Source organism: Actinia tenebrosa, unplaced genomic scaffold, assembly GCF_029948245.1.
Source record: "Actinia tenebrosa isolate PJP-AT-01 unplaced genomic scaffold, QUT_ActTen_1.0 PGA_scaffold3__52_contigs__length_22856419, whole genome shotgun sequence".
Classification (NCBI taxonomy): domain Eukaryota; kingdom Metazoa; phylum Cnidaria; class Anthozoa; order Actiniaria; family Actiniidae; genus Actinia; species Actinia tenebrosa.
In genome coordinates this window covers 3,231,271-3,238,443 of record NW_028292580.1, presented here as the reverse complement: position 1 = coordinate 3,238,443, position 7,173 = coordinate 3,231,271, and the positions used below count along the sequence as shown (strand labels likewise).

The 7,173-nt window shown below is 37.3% G+C and overlaps 1 pseudogene; it reads right to left on the bottom strand.

The window, feature by feature from the left end:
* Positions 1 to 249: 249 nt before the first annotated feature.
* Positions 250 to 6,608, bottom strand: LOC148907762 (uncharacterized; annotated as a pseudogene).
* Between the last annotated feature and the right edge of the window lie 565 nt (positions 6,609 to 7,173).

Sequence of the window (7,173 nt, the reverse complement as noted above, 5' to 3'; positions counted from 1 at the left end):
GTGAGACTATAACTGGTAAAAGATGAGCAAATCCATCAACAGTTTATCAAGCGGTTGAAACATGTATAATGTACCTACCCATAATCCTTGTCGGTCTCAGCTTCATAGCTTTTCAGGTGACTAACTTTATTGAAATAAGTATATTTGACAACAAAGTGATGCAGTGTTCTAAACCATGTTTTGTCTAATTAATAGAAAAAATGGGCAATTTTGTTAAAGTAGTTTCACTGCAAGGAAAACAAGTTCATTTCACCTTCCAACAAGAGGAATTACAGCTTGCACTTTCTCTACGCCGTGGTTGAATTTCACTTTATACTGAACATTCATAAACTGACCAAAAATGTGAGTGATAAGAATAAAACACTCAGATTCATAATGAGTGGACCATACTTCGAATGGATCAGGATACCAATACCTCTCTAGATGTGGTTTCCATAATCGAACCTCAACCATTGTATTAATTACTCTCTTCCTCTTGCCTTCTTTAGAGATAACGGCATGGTTTGTCAAAAATCTCTTGATTTAAGCAGGTCTTAGTTCATTGTCACCGTTTGCATACTTTACGAACACACCAGTTGTCAATGAGGCTCTTAACACTCGATGATTTAATTTCACTCTAGTAAATGATTCTGAAATTGAGATTACAGTATGGACAGCATGGCAAGGATAAATCATTTTGTACACATCAGAAAGTTGGGCTGCAACATCACTGTCAATGCCAATTCTCTTGATTGGTGGAAAGCGTACAACTTCTTTTTTATTCTGTAGATGGTCTTTAGGGGCAATGGATGCTTCTCCAACAGTGCCAACATCAGATGAATCACGCAAATCACCAACACCTACAAACTCTTCTGGCCAATCCAATTGCTGCAACTCACTGTTTCTCAAAAACTTGCGCATCAGCTGGATACCTAAAAATGTAACAACAACCACAGAATGAATTACAATATAATTCGTATGACAATGCTCTGAAATGAGAAAAAATGGCACCATAATGAATTAGGCCTAATTTAAAGTGGCGTCATATTTTCGCACCACTTGTCCTTTCCTAGATTAAAGGTCTATTGGTCATCATACAATTATCTAACTTTAAGGGTGCAGTTAAGATGCAGTTAAGTTGTAAGTTGTATTTTAACTGCACTCTTACTTTAAAGTTAGATGATTATATGATGACAATTGATACTTTACAACACAGTTGCTGTTAAAAATATCAAATATCAGATAATATTTTCAGAATTAATTCTACATGAGGTGAGCTGTTCCATGACAAAAAAATTCACAGTAATGTTTGAGTGCGGCATCTTGAAGTAATAAAAAAATTTCTTTTATATTTGCCAATGACAATGACACCAAGGGATTTATATATATATATATATATATATATATATATATATATATAAGAAATCTGTGAATCAGTTTTCCGTAAAATAGTGCTCAATACATCGATAGAAGTAGAGCAGAATATTTGTTTGAGAAGAAAAAGTCAAGACAACATTTTTCCCGACAAGCCTGTTTCGTGAATTGCTTCACTCTTCAGGGGATTTAATGATAAGAATATTCGTTACTATCATTTATATAGAAAAAGTATACGTAATTAATTAGTGGATGTAGTTTAGCTGTTGCGTAATAATGCTTTGTTTCTGTGGCGGCATGAAGATACAAGTTCGTTGCGCTTATTTAATGATGAGAGTTCCGGTCGATAAATTATTAGAAACTTTTCTTTAAGACAAAGGTTACATCTTTTGCTGGAGCTGTTGTAGGCGGAGCTTGAAGATAGGACGCGCCATAAAATGGAGTAGCTGATATTACCGTTCTTGAGAGTCCAGATGTATTTGCTGAGTTCAGTCGAGTTTTTATGTTGTTCGTGGCGGAATGAGGCGGTGTGGTTTCTGTATCTTGTTTTGAAGTCGTTTTCTGTGAGTCCTATGTATGTTGCGGTAGTGTTGTTGTCCTTTCTTGTGACGGTGGCTTGGTATACAACTGATGATTGGAGGCAGTTGCCATTAAGCGGACAATTGTTCTTTTGTCGGCAGTTGCATGTTTTCTTGTCCTTTGTGTTGTTTGCGGTGTCGTTGTCGTCTCTCGGTGGATGTAAAATGCGCTTGTTATGATTGTCAACAATCAACGTAGGACTGTACCGAGACGACGGACTAGCCATTTCTAACGCCACACCGAGAGAAACTGAAAATATCAAGAAAGACATTTGCCGAATCTTCAACAACAACGGACTACGCATCACCATCGAAGCCAACAAGCAGATCATCAACTTCCTAGATGCTACTTTCAACCTAAACCAAAATACCTACCAGCCCTACACAAAGCCTAACACTACACTGCAGTACGTCCACCGTGAGAGCAACCATCCACCAATCACTACCAACAACATACCTGCCGACATCAACAGGCGACTGTCATCCCTTTCATCCGACAAAGCATCCTTCGACCAAGCTGCCCCTCTATATCAAAAAGCACTTGACGAAAGCGGATACCAGTACATCCTAAACTACGAACCAACCGCGACCACAAAACGCAAAAACAGACAACGAAACGGCATCCTCTGGTACAACCCCCCATTTAGCAAAAATGTCAGCACCAATATCGGACAGAGATTCCTTGGCCTAGTTGATAAACACTTTCCTAGAGGCCATAATCTTAGGAAAGTCTTTAATCGTAACACCATCAAGATCAGTTACAGCTGCATGAACAATGCCAAACAAATCATTGACAATCATAACAAGCGCATTTTACATCCACCGAGAGACGACAACGACACCGCAAACAACACAAAGGACAAGAAAACATGCAACTGCCGACAAAAGAACAATTGTCCGCTTAATGGCAACTGCCTCCAATCATCAGTTGTATACCAAGCCACCGTCACAAGAAAGGACAACAACACTACCGCAACATACATAGGACTCACAGAAAACGACTTCAAAACAAGATACAGAAACCACACCGCCTCATTCCGCCACGAACAACATAAAAACTCGACTGAACTCAGCAAATACATCTGGACTCTCAAGAACGGTAATATCAGCTACTCCATTTTATGGCGCGTCCTATCTTCAAGCTCCGCCTACAACAGCTCCAGCAAAAGATGTAACCTTCGTCTTAAAGAAAAGTTTCTAATAATTTATCGACCGGAACTCTCATCATTAAATAAGCGCAACGAACTTGTATCTTCATGCCGCCACAGAAACAAAGCATTATTACGCAACAGCTAAACTACATCCACTAATTAATTACGTATACTTTTTCTATATAAATGATAGTAATGAATATTTTTATCATTAAATCCCCTGAAGAGTGAAGCAATTCACGAAACAGGCTTGTCGGGAAAAATGTTGTCCTGACTTTTTCTTCTCAAACAAATATATATATATATATATATGTGTGTGTGTGTTTATTTTATGTTCCTTATAATTTGAAACACTGCGTATTTACCAATTTGCCATAATCTTCATATAAAACTGGAGTACAACAATGAAATGCTTTTCAAAATGTAACTACATGTAATCTTAACTAGTTAATTTCGAATTGTTAAAAATGATGAATCAACTGAAGTCACAGGCATATGACACCAGATAGTGTAAACTTTTATAACTTCAAGACAGCACCCAACTATAAATGGTTTTTGGTCATTCATTATATAGAATGAACACTGAGAATAGTGTTGGATGGGTTATCTAGGTATTTTAAAGATGGGTTTTCATGATTGTAAAGTTTTGATTTTGCTTAATTTGTTTTATAGATTTTTAGAATATGCGATCCATTAATGTTAGTAATGCACCTATTGTGAAACATACAGTACGTACAGTTATATAAATACATGAATAAAAACCTACCAATGTTTTGACTTCCTTTATGGTATGAACCAAGTATACCGTTATATCTTTCAAAAGAAAAACACCAAAAGGAGTATACTGGGCCATAGTCTTGGATACACTCAGAGGTGGCAGCTCAAGTGCATGTTTGGCGTGCAGATTTCCTTGCCGTAAAGCTTTTCAAAAGCTTTGCAAAACTCCACAATCTTTGTTTCAGCCATAGTGCATTGTTCTAATGTGATTGTCTGGCAGCACATATAGCGACAAGCATCAACAAAGTGTGTCCAAACAGCATAATGCTTGGTTGGAAGAATTCCCTTCAAAGCAAAGAGAGAGTAATAGCAAAACCAGTTTTTCCACTGGTCTGCAGTGAAGCCATTGAATCCTGTGGCAATTTTGGATGGTATTCTGCCAATTTCAGATGGTGGTTCAACAGCATTAACTCTTTTTTGAATAATTTGAAAGTCCTTCTCATTGAGAACTCCTTTTTCAATCCGAACTTTCATTGTGTGCTTTGCCACGCCAAGGAACAGATTATGCATGGGATCTATAACGACGAATCGAATGGCATCATAGTAGTGTAGTTGTAATAAGACTGTGTATTTGGCACCTGTATTACGTACAACAGTTTTAAATCTGGCAGGGCAGTTGGCAGAGAGCGTTTTCTCAGCATTAACACGGTGTATCTCATTACTTCTTTTCTCCCACTAGTCCACATCAAAATCAGAGAAATCTGGTTTGGAACCAAATCCATCTCGAGGAAAAGTCTTGAAACATTTGTTGCAACCTGTAAAAAGAATGAGAACAAAATGTAATAAAAGAAAGAAGTTAAACAAAGTATTAGCAATTTTCTGTGAAAGGGTTCAAAATAAAGGGTTCTTCAATTTAAATAATAAAGTACATGCATCTTATAGTGACATCAATTGGTGACTCAGTGGCATTTTGTCATAAAAAGATAGTATTTTTAATTACCCTTCAGTCACCTGATAACACATTTCTTCAAGAGGATGAAATATGAATATCATTAATTTTACAACTCACCTTTTAAAGCTGAGTGTCCAGCAAAACCTCCACATTTTCTTGCAGCAGGATCGTCGCAGCAAATGGCAAGAAGTGCAACTTTTATCTTAGCAGCCCAGCCTGGGATACAGCGGTCATTTAAAATCACTCCATCCCATAAATCTGTCAATTCGCGTACCAAGGGCTGAAGAGAGGAGTTTATGTTTCCTTTTGGCTCATTGGGTCCTGGGATAATGCCAACCAGTATTACATTTTCAGTTTTGAATCTTTCTTCACGAGGGAGATTCATCACTACTAGATACATAACCCCACAGCTATGATTCGTGTGCTTGTATGGTTGGAACCAGTCCACATTGAGCATTACTACCAAATTTCCAAGTTTTGAGAAGTACTGCTTGCCATCTGAATCAAGAAACTCTTTCCAAGTTCTCCCTTCAAACACATCTCCCATTGTACCATCCTCAAGATTTCTTTCCCTCCACGCTTCACACTTTTCTGAAAAAACCAGGCCTTGCTAATAGTGACTTCAAGGATGAAATCAGTGGCTTAAAGCAATGAACTCTCTTAGGATAGAGGTAAAGAGAACCTGATTTTGACCTCAACCTTTTCATTAAAAGAGTTCCACATTCCTTACGTCTTCTCTTTTGGGGATGGTTTGGAAACTTCACATGACTGCATTTCTTGGATACAATATTACCATTGCTTATTTTGATCGTGCACTCATTAAACTTGTACAGAGTCATGCAATTTGGACATGCCACAAACTTCTCAAATTCATCTTTCCCAAGACCCAATGCTAACTTTGCCATGTAAATGGTATTTGGTAAGCATTTGGCAAAGTTTACAAGTACATCAATCCTGGCCAGTGTACCTAGTACTCTCAAAAACTGCTTGAAAAATTTCGAAAGAACAGCAATTCCATTGTAGATTGTTTGCCATAGAAGAATAAACATCAATAGGACTTTTGACTCTGATGATAACACAGGTTGGCTTGAAGACTGTTCATCCATTACTTCAATATCATCACCATCAGAAAGGACTTCTTCACAAACATCACCCTCTCTTCTTTCTTGGGTGCCCTCAGTCATGTTTATCTGTAGATGGAAGTAGAGTTCATATATGCTTATTATATAATATTATATGCTTATTATAAAATAAAGATTATTTCAAACCCAAAGGGGAGACAAACAAACAGTGGAATTTATTGTATTTGTTTATTTATAGGAAGGAAACATCAGTCTCCATTTTTTGTTGTTGTTCATAATGATGGTTTGTCGTTAGTAGTATTCTAAAGATATTAAAGCTTCATACACTTACATTGTTCATTTCTTGGTCTGAAGTGAATTCATTGTCTTCTTCGTCCTCGGGTCTGTCTTCTTTGTCACCTTCCGACTCACTGAAAAAGACTTGATCTTCTTCACGAAAATCTTCTTGCACTTCTAAATCGTCGTCGTGGCAGTCAACTTGCACTTGAGAACACTGGTCTTCTTGGTTTGATTCACATTCAGCATATTCAAAGTCGGAACACTCACTAACTTCTTTGTGCCTGTCAGTGGATGTCAATTTATTCAAGTTTCGTTGATGTTCATAATAGGTCTTTCTCGCAACACGTTGGTTGCAGTGCTCACAAAACACGTAGGCGCTTAGACTTTTCTCCGTTGATGCCGATTCAGTTGGAGATAAACATGGAAGATGCAGGTAATAAGCTGATTTTCCGAAATTCTTTTTACAATTTAAACATATCTTTCTTAACGCCGCCATCTTTACTCTTACACCCCGCGAAAACAGCGTAAACTAAACTTATCGCGAGTTCTCCGTGTTCTCGATTTCCTATCCGTACGTTCGTACGTCTCCGAAAATGCAAATTAAAAATTTAAGTGTTTAGTAAGCCAATCAGAAATCTTATCAAGACGCACGTGATTTTGACATTTGAGCTATTTATTATGCATCTTCACACAATATGCCCTCGTGGTATAGACTGGCATGTAGACTTCTTAGCCTGGTATAATTCAGCCGTATTTAAAATCTTCATGATCTGTTTCTTCAATTCAAAAAGAAAATAAGGTAAGAAAGTAACTCTTTGTCGTGGTTAGCGTCAATCAGCTATGAATGTTCTTCCAGTTTGAAATTAAAGTTAGATATTGTATTCTGAAATCTAAGCTTAAAAAAACAAAGCCGTTATATGTTACACTCGTTTACTTCCTACTTCAGCAAGCTTACCTCAAGTTGATTTATCGTGTTTTCCCTTCGTTTCTGATAATAAATCTAGCCATGTCAGGAATACGGCCAAGTTCTTTCTTTTCTTCGACTCCTCGAAATAATTCTA